The sequence below is a fragment of the Numida meleagris genome, chromosome Z (assembly GCF_002078875.1).
Source record: "Numida meleagris isolate 19003 breed g44 Domestic line chromosome Z, NumMel1.0, whole genome shotgun sequence".
In the NCBI taxonomy this organism is placed as follows: domain Eukaryota; kingdom Metazoa; phylum Chordata; class Aves; order Galliformes; family Numididae; genus Numida; species Numida meleagris.
This window is the reverse complement of record NC_034438.1, coordinates 61,641,338-61,656,416: the sequence shown is the minus strand read 5'-3', so window position 1 is coordinate 61,656,416 and position 15,079 is coordinate 61,641,338. Positions and strand designations below refer to the sequence as shown.

The 15,079-nt window shown below is 36.5% G+C and overlaps 1 long non-coding RNA gene across 2 annotated transcripts; it reads left to right on the top strand.

The window, feature by feature from the left end:
- Nucleotides 639-7,588, top strand: LOC110389975. 2 transcript variants are annotated; one of them, XR_002433479.1, is made up of 4 exons: nucleotides 639-794; nucleotides 1,061-1,161; nucleotides 3,624-3,722; nucleotides 4,402-7,588. It is a non-coding gene; the product is annotated as an uncharacterized LOC110389975 (long non-coding RNA). The 2 variants fall into 2 exon arrangements; XR_002433480.1 differs by having other exon boundaries at nucleotides 738-923.

The following is a 15,079-nucleotide window of genomic DNA, read 5'->3' as shown; positions in this document are numbered from 1 at the left end:
ACAGCTGCAGTTAGGTTAGGCCCTGCATCTGCACCAAGCTGTGCAGCTGTCCAATCACAAGACTTCTGACACATCTTTCCTTCCCTGGAGATCCTTGAATATGAAAGCTGTTTTAAGCTTCATGGCTGCAGAACATGGTAATATGTCATCTCACAAAGGCAGATCCATGCAGTGGTGAATGTCTGCTCACTAATGTCTTTGCTCTGATTCAAATCCAGCTGTTTAATCATCCCAGAATGTGCAAAATTCTCATCTCTGAAAGGCTATAACATGATAACTGAAAAAGTTATAGCTTAATTTCTGCCATTACTATTGTCCTACAACAAAGAACAGATTTATCTTAGCATCATTTGTCATTCTGCCCTTAGTTTGGTATGTAAAGTCACATGTGCAGGCATGCTGCCTTGCTGCCCTTATTTATTCTGTTTTGGGGATCAGAAGGGAAAAAAAAATTGTCACTTAAGGAGAGGTGTCAGGAGAGACTGTGGAAATTCTCACATACACAATCAAGACATCTTTTCAACCAAAAAATCAACGCTTCTCACTAGAAAATAAAAATGGTCAAGTAAGGACACAATGTTATCAGCAGTGAATCTCTGCGTCAAGAAGTGATAAGTGTTTGTCTAGCCAGGCAAGGTTTACAGCTGACCAAGCTCCTTCAAAAATCCTGCAGTCTTTTTTGGTCTAAATAGATGCGTGCCGGTGACAGCGAGCATCTATAACTGGTACTCAGATGCAGTGCCTGCCCCAAGAAGAGACAAAGCACTGAGGCAGCCTGCCTGGGGAGTCTTCAGGTACACTGTGTGCTTCTCTGACCTTATGAATGTGGGTCTATAATGTTAAGAGTTTTGATTTACAGCAATAAAAATGAAATCAGGAAATCAGCTGAGTACAAATTGTACAATATGACCAGAAGAAAATGGGTAAGAATGATAATTACCTTATTTTCAGTTTTTCCTACTAAAGTGATAGCCAATAATTCACTATTGACTATTGAATGTCACTGTATGTGTACTGTTTACAGGTGAAAGAAAAATGTTAGTGTTTTTTTTTTTTTTAGGGCTGGCAGGCAGAACAACTGGTCAGAACACTCGCTCTCTCATGAAAAAGCCATAACCAAAAGACAAGATTTCTGTTTACATCATGAGAACAAAATCACAGGTAGGATTTACATTGGTCGTATTTTTCCAACAGCCAAGCTAGCTACCTCTTCCCCAACTGTACATGTATAGTCTATCAGATATAGTGTCTCTTTTCCCCTAAATACTGCCCATCCAAGTAGTGCACTAAATGCTGTGTGGGAAAGATCTTGGCCCAGTGTATCCCCTGAAATTCTTTCATTCTTCCATTTAATTCAAGAGGATACAACTCATAAAAAATTGAAGATTTATTTTTGTTTCTTTCAAGTGAGACAGTCAAGAAAGTTTGCTCATCACACATGCCCATATTATTTAATACTCAGATCCCCATGGCTGGTAGGTGTCAGATAGCTTTGATAGCACAGTTTGCTTAGGCAGTATATAAAAAATGTCTGCAGTGAGGACACAAAAGCATTCAATCATGATATGCAGCACTTCACCCAAGCAAGCACTTTCACAAGGCTTTTTCTTATCATTATTATTATCTAGATGCTCTGCCTTAACAGGATGAAGTGAAATAAACTGAGCAGACTGCAAAAGTATATGCTAATTAGCTCTGGTTAACTTCCTCCAGTATTAGCCAATGAGAGGGTTATTGTTTGAAATAATTAGGCATTGGATACCTCTAAAAGTCCATCAATTCATTCATTTTCTTGTGCTTTGCACTTCCTGAATGCTTACGAACCTTAGGGATCTGCTTGAACTCTGCTACTAGCAATGGCCTTTCATAAACAGGTGTTTTGATGCTTCTTTTCTGCAATAAGCAGAAATTCCATATGAATGTCAAGTCACTTGCTCAGATGAAAATGAAGGAGACTGAGCCTTGCAGAGCATAAGCAGGATGAAAATCTGCGTAATACTACTGTAAACCAACTGATAATGGAGGTTTAGTTAAATTCAGGAACGTAGTCTACACTTGCGTAAGGAAATTATGAAAAAAATTTCTTCATTTTAAAAGAAGTATGGCAAGTTACTCTTCACACGTTAAGCAATATGCTTCTTTATGGTGCTGCTAATTCCTCCAGGCATTGTGCTTCACTCCCACAGAAACCAAGGAGAATTTTCCTAATAAAATTTATATATGGAAGCTTTTTACCTTTGCTGGGGGAATTCTGAGATTTAATACAGCTGCACTATAGCTGTGGTCATTACTATTTCCAGAAAAAGATGCTGTGGTTTAACCCACAGGCAGCTCAGCACCACACAGCCATTTACTCAGTTTCCTCACAGTGGGATGAGAGACAGAAACAGGAAAGAATATAAAACTCATGGGTTGATACAATGAGTTTAATAGGAAAGTAAAGAGGAGGGTTGGGGAAGAAAACAAAAATGAAAACAATATGTAAAACAAGTGATTCATAATGCAATTGTTCACCACATGCCATCTACCAATGCTCAGTCAGTTCCTGAGGAAAGGTAACCTCCACAGCACTACCAGCCAACTCCCCCACTTTTATTGCTCATCATGACACCATACAGTATAGGATATCTCTGTGATCAGTTTAGATCAGCTGTCTTGGCTGTGTAAAACTAGGACAAGAGAGTAGTAATATTTTTCCTCACTCTGTGTATGGAAAGTATATTTACCTCTTAGATATCTTTTGACAGCACTATTGAACAAGAATTAACAAACAAACAAATACAAAGACAAACAAGCAAACAAAAAAACAAAACCACCCACCCCAAAACCAAACCAAAAACCATGCAGTGCAGACAGACTGCTGCTGGGAAACCAGATATGCTTTGGACGCATGAATAAAAAGATTTGTGTTTATCTACATTGATATTAAACAGGTCAGTATTCCTCAATTTGGGTTTCAGTATAACCATTCCTTTCAAACAATTACAATTTGCTCATTAATTTGTTCATGTGATGTCTTGAACATATGAGCAGTATGCTGCTAGTCAGGCACACAATTGAACCGCTTTCTGTACTCAGTCCACCAATTCAGTATACTACTAGCTGCTCAAATCGCTCATGTATCATCCAACATTTACCCAGTCACCTACCCAAATCAACATTCTGAGCCCAAAACAACCATGTAACACTTCTGCATGTTCCCTAAACTTTTGAAGACTAGGTTTAACATGCTATTTTACTATTCTGCTGCTAACTTTTTACAATTATAGGCTTCAGAACATGTGTCACCAAATATAGCAGAGAAGCTACTGAGAAGAACATAGTTTAGCAATGTGTTTGTGTCATTTTTCAATAGACTTGTATGCACATGTTCTGCCCTAATATGTCTTGTGATAAACAGGCTCCAGATGAGAGCATTGCATCAAGGAGGCATGGACATTTCAGAAGAACTGACTTTAATTTATAGTAGAAATAAACCTGAATGGAAACTGTATATCCTTCTCTTACAATGACTGCACAACCCTCTGGCTCCTTATCTGTGGCCTTATCCCCCTCGTGAGACCAACTACATGCTATTCCCAAAGAAGACATCATTCTCGTGTGCCTCTTTTCTCTGATTCTAGTTTCAAGACTCAGCGGGAAAACACAACCCTGGTTGAAAACTGAAAAAAATAAAATAAATAAACACCTTAGGTGATTTCTTCTTGCTGAGGAAAAGTAAGGTAAGGGCTTTCTCATATCTCGTGAATTCTTAGTCAAGATTTAATATTTCCATATTCTCAGAAGTCTTAAGTTCATTTTTTTCATTTCTGTTGAGTTAAGCTTATTTCTAGAGTTTGAGTAGACTGTGAAGCAGTTGAGGGACTGAAGCAGCAGTAGAAAGCCATGTCTTGAGTTGAGACAGTTTCAGAAACTGTCTTTCTGCAGCAATCCAAGTGGACCAAACAGGAATGCCTACCCGACTTTCCATGCTGAATCTCCAAATACTCTACAGCCCTGATTCCTCTTTGCTGTAATGGATGCCACCTGCATGCTGGAAGGGCTCTGCCCCAGAGCTGCCTCTCACCATGAAGATGATGGCAGAGAATTCATTGATTCTGTCCCCCCATGTCTTATCCACCTCTGTCTCTGTTATTTACGGGCTGTGAGGGGGTGAGATGTCAGCAGCTACATCACATACAGCCACTGGCATCGTACCATTAGCAGAATTAGTTAGCTGGGACTTAAGAAACAAGTCTGGGATAACTATTTTTGATTCTCATCTTGGACTTTATGCTGAAATGTGTCTTTTATTTAGAAGCAGAATGAAGCGTTTTTCAGTCTCATCTGTATCATCAGTATCATGTTCACTTATTTTCCTGTCGTACTGTTGTTGTTGTTGTTTGTGTTGCTCTTTGTCAGATATATCTATTTTATAGAATTGAACTTTTCATCAAAGCTAGACCTCAGGTGAGTCCTCTCCAGGCTTCTGCACAGTGCTGAACCGTGTCCCACATACCAGCTGGCACTTCATGCACCTAGACACCACAGGATGGGGGCTCCACCTTTGTATGATTGAAGTTAATCCATGAAAAGACTCGTTTCTCCTTCGTCCTCAAAATTACTGCTGTTCTCAGATCATTATGCAGTGCAAGTTTTCATCTCTGAATAAAAGGTGATCTGTTTATAACTGTAGCCCATTTGGAATAAAAAAGACATAGATTTTGTAATTGAGTGAAGCATGAGCTGAGAGGAAAATTGTTTTTTTTTTTAAAAAAAAAGATTAAGTTCTTTGGTAAGTTCTAGGTCAGAATTTATGGAGCAAAAATCCCTTAGTCCACTCCAGAAGGCTATTTCCATTAACATTAGGATATATCATAACACTAGCAATCAATTTTGAATTCTGCAGTGTACTGAAAGTCAGTTTCTGCAGCTGCAGGCTGCACTCTATTTTGATGAGCAAGTGTTCATTTCATCACTTTCACAGGTTTTCAAAATGACTCCAGTGAATTAAATCAGAAATTTTATTATGCATTAAAACTGTAGCATATTGATAAACAGCTATGAATGTCAGCTCACAGTGCCACACTTTACAACTTGAATGGAAAATCTTTCCAGGTGCAGAAGCTGTATAGCTTGAACTTGTATACTTATATTCACTGTTGAAGTTACTGATTTCTAATTTATCCTTTCCCTTCCCCTGCCCCAGCTCTCATTTTCACCAATGATCTGAAGATTTTGCACTTTCTGCCAAACATGTCTGAGAACAAGTTTTCATGTTTTACAATACATATATATCAGATGATAATGAACCTCTATCTAAAAATCAGTTCTTATGAATGGAGAGATATGTTTTGTGTTTTCTTACTTTGTTTTAGAAAAACTTGGTTATCTGTCAAAAGACACTTAAAAACTTAGGTTGCTGTGAAATTAATGCCTCCTTTCTATTACTATGGAAACTACAACAGATACAAATAACACAATGATGCTCTTTGATAGAGCAAATTCTCAGCTACAAAACATTCTTTTTCAGTGTAGTCACCACCACTAGCTATGCATTTTCACCACTGATGAACAAGAGCCTGCATACTCTGCTCTTATCTACATAATTGGAGGTGATCCACTATTTTGTAGCTGCTAAGATAGCTTCATTGCTAAGAAAATGTTGCCTGTGCAATCCAGCTTTCACTGTCCTCACAACCACTGGCTGGTCTCCAAAAACATTCAGCAAGTGTTGATGAATGTCAATGAATGCCATTTTTTTCCACATAAAGTAATTCAGTGGCACACATTTATTTCGTATGTACTTCCATGTCTGATGCTATTCTGCCGGATTGCCCCCCTGCTGCCATCTCTCACATGGCAACAGCATGTAATGGAGTATTGCTGGGAAGGTTCAGCCTCTGCTACCATACCACCAATATTCATCTCTGAAGTTGTGGGCCAACAGAATCAAATAGGAGGCATGACTTTTAGAGCATCCCTTGAAGGCCTGTTGTTTTTTGTTTCCATTCCTAGAATAAGATAAGTACGTGGAATAGCATGAATTCTTAATTTATTGTTTATGGGATAAAAAATTTTGAAAACAATTTTAAAAAAAAAAAAAATTCCAACATTTTATATTTGTAGTTTATTTCTGTCTAAGAAGGCAGGCTTGAAAAGAAACAGAGCTAAACTGCAAAAAATTGTAGCTGAACCATCAAAGACTTAGTCATTTCACATATTAAATTATTTGAAATCTAAAATCACAAGACTTTTACATACTGTTAGAAAGTTAAAAGCTTGTATTACCGAATCTCAGTTCCACAGAAATTGTCACACTGCAATAGGTTAAATGAACACTGTATGAGGAAAAATCAATTGAAACACATTGCAAAACAGTCAACAGGAGACAGTTTGAGAAAAGTTGCCTCTTTTCTCAGGCAGTCATTTTGAAAAATGAAGTTGTACTTTTTATTTCATAAAACATGAACAATCTGACTTGTTTGAATCATTTAATGCCTTTCCCTTCCTCTCCTTCACTACAGCTATGGTGTGGATACAGTGAGCAATACAAAGAATTAGTGACAGTAAGAAAGATGATGCAATAATTTAAGCTAGCATTGCTGCTGCCTCCTTAAATATGAAACTCTATAATTCTTGGGTTCCTTCTATGCTAACTCTTCTAATTTTCACGCTTTCTCTGTCATACTCTTTGCTTTTATCCTTTCACACACAGACTTAAATGTACAATCATTCAATTTTCTAACCTCAGTATTCGCTTTCAGTTTCAAGAAAAGACTACAGCTCATACAATTTAACTTCAGATCTGTACTGTTTTACAGTTCGTTGGATAGCTCTAGGCCAAAGAACAAGAAGTAACTGACCAAGCAAAGATCAATTTATCTATTTCTTCTATTTGACCTATTCCACTTGGTTGTAGATGTAACAGCAGATTTTAAGAATGCAGTGAATGGTCTGTAGGCTAAACAAACTATGCATGATAGCAAAATCAAACATTTTACAGTGTAACAGTATTTATACTTTTGATTATATCAAATTATATCCAATGTGCTAAAGATAACTGTATTTTTCTTGAAATAAAAAATGGAATTCCGTAGACTTCAGTTGAATTAAACCATATTTTTTTGGTGAAACATACAGTTTGGAAGCTTTTATATTTCGGGGGGTCTTTTTTACTGTATCAGATAAACCTAGTATTAAACTCATGTCAACAAAACATTGTTCTTTGGAATATTTCTTTCCAATTAGTAGAATCTCTCATCCTTAACAAATGGATTTCTTATCTATATTGTGTTTGTAATGTCATAACTAAGAGCTAAAGCAGGTCAATAATATTTAATGAGAACTTAAGTCAGACCAAGAAATAAAATAGAAACTATACTAAAAAAAGTTTTTAAGCTGTTATGAACATAATCGTAGCTATTCTGAAGCAGAAAGAGACTGAGGCACTTTGGAACTGAAATATAGTGATAAGAATTTACATTATTGGAAAGTACAGATTTGTTTGTTTATTTGTTTGCTTTTTTTGTTTTCTGGTCTTTCATGCTCATTACAGATACAATTGAGAAACTGTTATTACTATAATAAAAATAATTATTATATTTTATATGGAATTCAATAATTTTCTACTTTCCTTCAGAAAAAATGTCCCACTGAGTTGCTTTCTTAATTACTCCTTTTCACTGGTTGGTTAATATTTCTAAAGTGTTTTTTAAAAATAAAGACCTTTATATGCACCATTAGTATAGCTCTCTAGAAGTTAAAACTCAGTGCTGATCTTCACTGAATATTCTTTAATTTTTATGTTATTTATATGCATTAATGGAACCTAGAAAATTATTTTTCTTAGTTTATAATGAATTTTCAATTAAAATTGAAGATTTATCTTTGGAAAAATTGAGTTGCTCCTTCAAAACCATAAAATACAGTGAGCATATAGAAAACACATTCAAAATATAGTCAGACATTTTAATGCTAAATTATAGACCATTTGCATCTTGAATATACTGTGAAATGCAAATCTTTTATTAATATTTGTGATTTTTATCAGGACTACATCATTTGGAAAACCTTTCATCCCACATTTATTTTTCTGTTCTTTTATTTCTTACAATTTCCAACAATGAAACAAGATTTACAATTTTTAGAATAGGATTAGATATCTTCCTCATTGAAGAAAAATGTTGTAACTCAAATTATTGACCGGAGTTAATGCGGATTATTTTTGAAATCATAGAACTATTGAGAGTAGAAGGAACAACTTCATATGGTTGTTACAACACTTCTATCTAAACAAGGCCAGCTAGAAGATATTTTCTGTGACTGTATATAGTAAGAGTTTTAATATCTCCAATGATGGAGCGATTTGCTTCAGCACTACTTGCCTTTGGATGTTGAAAATTTAGGTTGCTATTTATCAGGAATTTTAAAAGTATTTTGATTACATGTAAATGGTACTTTAGTCAAGCAATAAAACAATAAAATACTTTTGCAATTGGAATTTTAGACCTTCATCTACTAGCACTCTTTTTAAAAAAGTTGTAACAGTAGTTTGGTAAATATAAGCTTATGTGCTGACACCATTCAGAATTTAAGTAAAGATTATTTAGAACTAAGTTCTACTTTTTTTTTCTGCGTGTGTCTAATATATTGTTTCCATCTCCTCTATTTGTTAGTTTAATAATATGCTGCATATTTACTTTTTGCATGTTCATAGTGTTCAACAGAATTGGGAATGTTCAGAGGACAAAGGGTATTTGTGGAAAGCATTATGATGATACAGATATGAGGGAAGTATGTTCTACTGAGTTTCGATTGCATCACAAAGTTGATTTATTTTAATTGAAAACAAAAGATAATACTCTCCTCAGGTTAAAATGAAAATAGAACCAAAGCCAAAACGACCTGAAACCAGTTCTACAGCCTCTGTAAATTGGTGAGATTCCAAGGAACTCTGGCTTCTCCCATGTGCTTTCTTCATGAAGCAATGAAACTTTCTGAAGTCCTAGATTTGGCACAATGATTTTTAAAACTTCCTTTTTTTTTTCCTTTTTCTTTTTATAAAGTTGTCCATAGTAATACAGTATTTTGAAAGTCAATCAAGTGAAACGAGATATGCAATATATTTTTCTGCCAATAGATATCTTCTTTTCCATTTTTTTTTCCAGTGCATGTTATATTGCTTCTATGATGCAATGTAATTTGAATTTAAGGAGTAGAGAGTGTTATCAGGTATTCTGAAAGGCACTAACGCTAGAAGAAATACTAACTAACTCTTCAAAATACACTGAATAGAACTCTCATAAGATAAATGCATTTGAAACTACAGAAGTTTATTCTTTCAGGACCACTTTTTTAAGCTGCCTTAACACTTCTAGAGATAAATATTTAATTTTTCCTTGAAGTATCTGTTCATTTTTAAGAATTTTGCTCAATTACTGAATTTAAATTGACATGACAGAAAACCAAGACAGAATCAATTTACACTAATTTTATTTAAAATTGTTTAGAAACTCAAAAGAAATCAATTACTGTGTACACGCACTTTAAATGTCAGCAAATGTGAAATGAAATAAAATGAATTTTTGATAACATAGTCAGCACTTACTTTTAGTTATATTAGAACATTAGCTGATAGATGCATTATACATTATAGTCTGACAGCATTTTGTTAGACACTTGGATATTTCACATTACTCCAAGGCCTGTTTGATTCATGGAATTTTTTCTTAAACAAATTTTGAAATGAGTTCTCAACTTACATAGATACAAAAAGTTAATTGCACGGAACTTTTTCATATTACTCTAGCTAATACTAAATTGTTTTCTTTTTCAAAATGAGTACTTACTGGCATCTAGCCTACTATGCTGTATAATAATTTTCATAATTAATAAATCTAGGAAGAAATGATTTTCTAAGAGAGAATATGGAGCGACAGATTTAATTTATGCAGATACCATGCAGGAAGTATCTCATTAAACTTCACTGCAGATCCTAAAATCTGATCAAAATAGAATGAATATATCTTCTTTCTTTTGCCAGCATTATTTATACATTTGTTTCTTTATATGTGGATTTTTTTTTAAAGTTCATAAAAGTTTCATACTCATTTTTATTTTTGTATTATAAGTCACTGGGCTTTCAACTACTTTGTCCCTAAAGAATAAAATATGCCATGACTTTTTTTCAAGCAAATCTATGCTTGAATTTTCTTCACATAGTATCTTCTTTGAAAGCTTGATGAGCCATCTTACAAAAACATAGAGCGCATGTACTACAGTGTTTAGGAGAAACTTTAACAGTTATCGTTTGGGCTTATGAAGACTTCCATAACAGATACTGGATTCATAACTCAGTGTTCCTTTCACTAGTAAGGACTTTAAGTCAAAGTTCAGATACTTAGAACGATCACAGAGATGAGGCTCTCAAAACTAGGAAAAAAAGAAAACCCTTTAATTAAAAGAAGAACTAATTGTAATCAGACTATCACTAGTACCAAAACTTCTCCCTTAGAATACTTGCATATATATGGAAATATTCCATGACCAAGAAGGGAAAAAAGACAAATATTTAGACTTTTTTAGACAAGACAGTTGGACAGGACTAACTGCAATAACTTCAACAATTTTTGCTTCATATTCTCATTTAAGTTTTCCATTTTCTTTAGAAACAAAACTCACACTTATCAGAATGTACACATTATCCATTATCAGTTTCCTCATGAAGAGAGATAAAATTTCTTTGCTATTGTTTTTCATTAATTACATCTGATATCAGCTTCTACCAGAAGAGAGATTCAAGTTCTCTTTATTTCACTTGCTATGATCTATATCCTTTTAGAATCATTGCTTTCTTGGATGTTATTCCTCTCTATGTGAGAATAGACATATCATATCATGTCATTGCATTTGTGCATTTAAACTCATTTTATTTGAGTCATACACAGCTTCTGAAGTATCATTTGAAATAGCATTCTCTCTTGCTTTTGCTTTTCTTTATTTAGAGAGTAAAATTAACTTTCTGTTAAAATATAGTGTTGGGACGCATAAGGGAATTTGGAGAAGGACACTTTGCTCTAAGCTTACAATAACTGTGCAAATCAAAATGCTTATTTTGTCAATTAGGGCACCAAGCCTGTCAGAGTTCAAGAAGCATTTGGACAATGTCCCAAAGTGTGTAGTTTAATTTTTAAGTAGCCCAGTGTGGATCCCGGAGTTTGATTTGATGATCGTAAGATGAGCCGTCGGGGTAGAAGACCAGTCTGGCTAAACAGAGACCTTAAACTGGAACTTAGGAACAAAAGGAAAGTTTAAGGTCTTTGGAAGAGGGGGCAAGCAACTTATGATGATTACAAATACCTAGTGAAGCTGTGCAGGGAGAAAATTAAAAAAGCCAAAGCCCGGCTAGAACTGAACTTGGCCACTAAGGTGAAGAACAGCAATGTTTCTATAAATACATCAACAGTATGAGGAGAGCTAGGGAGAATCTCCATCCCTTGATGGATGCTGAAGGCAACACAGTGACCAAGGATCAGGATAAGGCTGAGGTACTTAATGCCTTCTTCGCCTCAGTCTTTAATAGTAAGACTTGTTATGCCCTGGGCACACAGCCCCTTGAGCTGGCAGATGGAGATGGGGAACAGAATAGGCCATGCACAATCCACAATGAGATGGTTTTGGACCTGCTCTGCAAGCTGGACACTCACAAGTCCTTGGGGCCAGATGGATTGCACCCTAGAGTGCTGAGGGAGTTGGCGGATGTTGTTGTTTATGAATGGTAGATCCTACTTGACAAACCTGATTTCGTTCTATGACAAGGTGACTTGCTTAGGGGATCAAGGTAAGGCTGTTGATGTGGTCTACCTGGACTTCAGTAAGGCTTTTGACACTGTCTCTCACAACACCCTTGTGGAGAAGCTGGCTGCCTGTGTTTTGGATGGGCATACGGCCTGCTGCGTGAAAGACTGGCTGGATGGCCGGGCCCAGAGAGTTGTGGTCAGCAGAGTTAAATCCAGTTGGCGGCCAGTCACGAGTGGTGTCCCCCAGGGTTCGGTGCTGGGGCCTCTTCTATTCAACATCTTTATCAATGATCTTGATGAGGGGATTGAGTGCACCCTCAGTAAGTTTGCAGATGACACCAAGTTGGGAGGGTGCGTTGATCTGCCAGAGGGTAGAAAGGCACTACAGAGGGACCTGGATAGACTTCATCAATGGGCCAAGGTAAACTGTATGAATTTCAATAGGGCCAAGTGTCGGGTCCTGCACTTTGGTCACAACAACCCCAGGCAACCCTACAGGCTTGGGGAGGAGTGGCTGGAAAGCTGCCTGACAGGTGCCCAGGTGGCCAAGAAGGCCAATGGCATCCTGGCTTGTATCAGGAATGGTGTAGTGAGCAGGACTAGGGAAGTAGTCCTGCCCCTGTACTCGGCATTCGTGAGGCCTCACCTTGAGTACTGTGTTCAGTTTTGGGCACCCCTGTACAGAAAGGACATTGAGGTGCTGGAGCAGGTCCAAAGAAGGGCAACAAGGGCTTGGAGAACATGCCCTCCAAGGAGCAACTAAAGGCACTGGGGCTGTTTAGTCTGGGGAAGAGGAGACTGAGGGGAGACCTTATTGCTCTCTTCAAATACCTGAAAGGTGATTGCAGCGAGAGCTGAGTTGGTCTCTTCTCAGTGGTGACAGGTGACAGGACAAGGGCAAATGGCCTCAAGTTGCGCCAGGGGAGGTTTAGGTTGGATATCAGGAAAAACTTCTTTCCAGAAAGGGTTGTTAAGCACTAGAACAGGCTCCCCAGGGTGGTGGTTGAGTCACCATTCTGCATGTGTTTAAAAACCATTTGGATGTGGTGCTCAGGGTCATGATTTAGCGGTGGGTTGTTAGAGCAGTATGGTTAGGCTGTGGTTGGACTTGATGATCTTGAAGGTCCTTTCCAACCCGAGCAGTTCTATGATTCTATGATCCTTCTGGGTCCCTTCCAATTCAGGATATTCTATAAAGATGGAAGCTGAAGAAAACTGTGTTTCTGCAGACGTGTATCAAAGAAAATTAGCTAGGCCTTGTTGTATCAGAGGTCTAGGGATCTAGAAATAAATACCTAAATGCCTGCTTTAGTAAGCACAGTCTGCCATCATACATGGTTTTGTATGTTATTTTATCATCTGAAGTATGTAGGTAAAAGTAGGCCTATTTTTTTACACTGCAAAATTTAATTCAAATTTTAGTTTGAGTTTAAGCTTCTAGCTTTTATTCCAGCAACAATATGATCATGGAAAAATAAAATGCTTGTTGTATGTGTCTATTAGCACCTAATATTGCAGTGTTTGGGAGCCAAATATGTGTTTGTGTATATCTGAAGTGAAACATACATTGAGATCCGCAACCACACAATAAATTAAGGAATAACAATATTTTAAGTAGTTAAGGTTGATATTTAGATACTTTGTCACCCAATTGACTCCTCAGCCTCATGTTAGCAATTTGAGATGACTCCTAAAAGAAGAACTGAGGGTGTGAATCAGTCTTAATTAGCACTTTGGATACCAAGTTTTAAATCCCCCAAAGAAAGTTTTTGCTGCCAGTACAAAAAGTAGTTTTTAGATCTTTTGATGACTGGAAGACATTCCTCATGTTCTACACATGTTAAGATAAAGGTGAGTGAAAGATAAGCTGGCACTCAATATTTTTCTTGCTGTTAAAAGGCCTTTTAAAATAGTTGTGAAACTGATGAATAATCACATCACTGGTGGAATTTTGGTCTAAGGGCTCAGAAGTATTGCCTCCACAATACACTGAGGACTTAAATGCTTCAAAGTGGCTGCTATAAAAGCCAGCCTACAAAGTTGGACTGCCCTAGACAGCTGGTAAAAAATGTTGAAGAGTGGAACTACAGCATCTTAAGTCTCAGATGTCTCTGAAGTTTGAGTTATTCTTTTCATTCAAGATGGGAAAACTTTAAACTTTTCTGAAATGTTGGAGATCAGTCTCTTTTATTTTAGAACTAGAAGGAAGATTCTAGCCTTTTCCTGCCGTTAGCAAAAAGATCAGCATCTTTCTACACAGCAGTTGAAAGTTTGGAATGCTCAGCAACCACCTCAGTCAGATAAATTCACTTTCCTTTTCTCTGGGAAAGGCTCAAAAAAAAACATTTTTTGTTTCCCTTGACAGTTCCCAACAAGTCAGATGCTACTCCATCTTAATGGAAACTATATTAACATAAAGCAGACAATTATGTCCCACTGTAATTTATGTATTGATGGGAAGTATGCCTGAACAGTCTCTTCCTAGTTACATAGAGCTGAAAGTTTTAAAGATATTAAAACCAAATAGTGATCAGGGAGTGTGAGAAGAAAATCAGAAAAGTCTATGTGGAAATGACTACTTTACAGACTCAAGTACCTCAAGAATTGTTAATAACACGGTCTTTCTGAATTAGTTTTTGCTGAATTTCTTTTCTAATGAATAATATATTTTCAGAAAGCTCATTTTTTCCACACCTAATTAATAATAACTGAAACTGAGTCTCATGCTATGCAGTTTTTACTGTAATTTAGAAAGATTTTTTTTCAGGAAAGGGGAATTTTCTGCAAGCTATTTAATAACTTGAGATGAGCAATCTCATGTAAGCGTTGTAGAGCTCCATTACCTCTGAACTAAATTTCCTGTTGGGAAGGGAATCATTATTCTTTTCCTGAGCTCCTGTCTTAATCTTGCCAAAGCTGTTTGCAAGGTTCTGGATAAGGTCAGCAGTACATGTTCTTACGGAGCAAAGAGTCTGCAGCCTTTCTTCTGTCATGCAACAGGAAAGATATTATTCTGGTGTCAAACTATAGGCAGTCTTACTTATGTGAGAACACACCGTTGCCACTTTACAACATAGAAAATCTTCAGTTTTCAGACATTGTGTTTGACAGCACACAGGTACAGAAACAGTCTCACTGAAAACAGGTAAAATCTTCAAATTTCCTTTGTTTTAAATTAAAAATGCTACTATCAAAAATAAATCATTTTTCTTGCATTTTTTTCTTTTCCATTTTTTCCTTCCTTCCTTCCTTCCTTCCTTCCTTCCTTCCTTCCTTCCTTCCTTCCTTCCTTCCTTCCT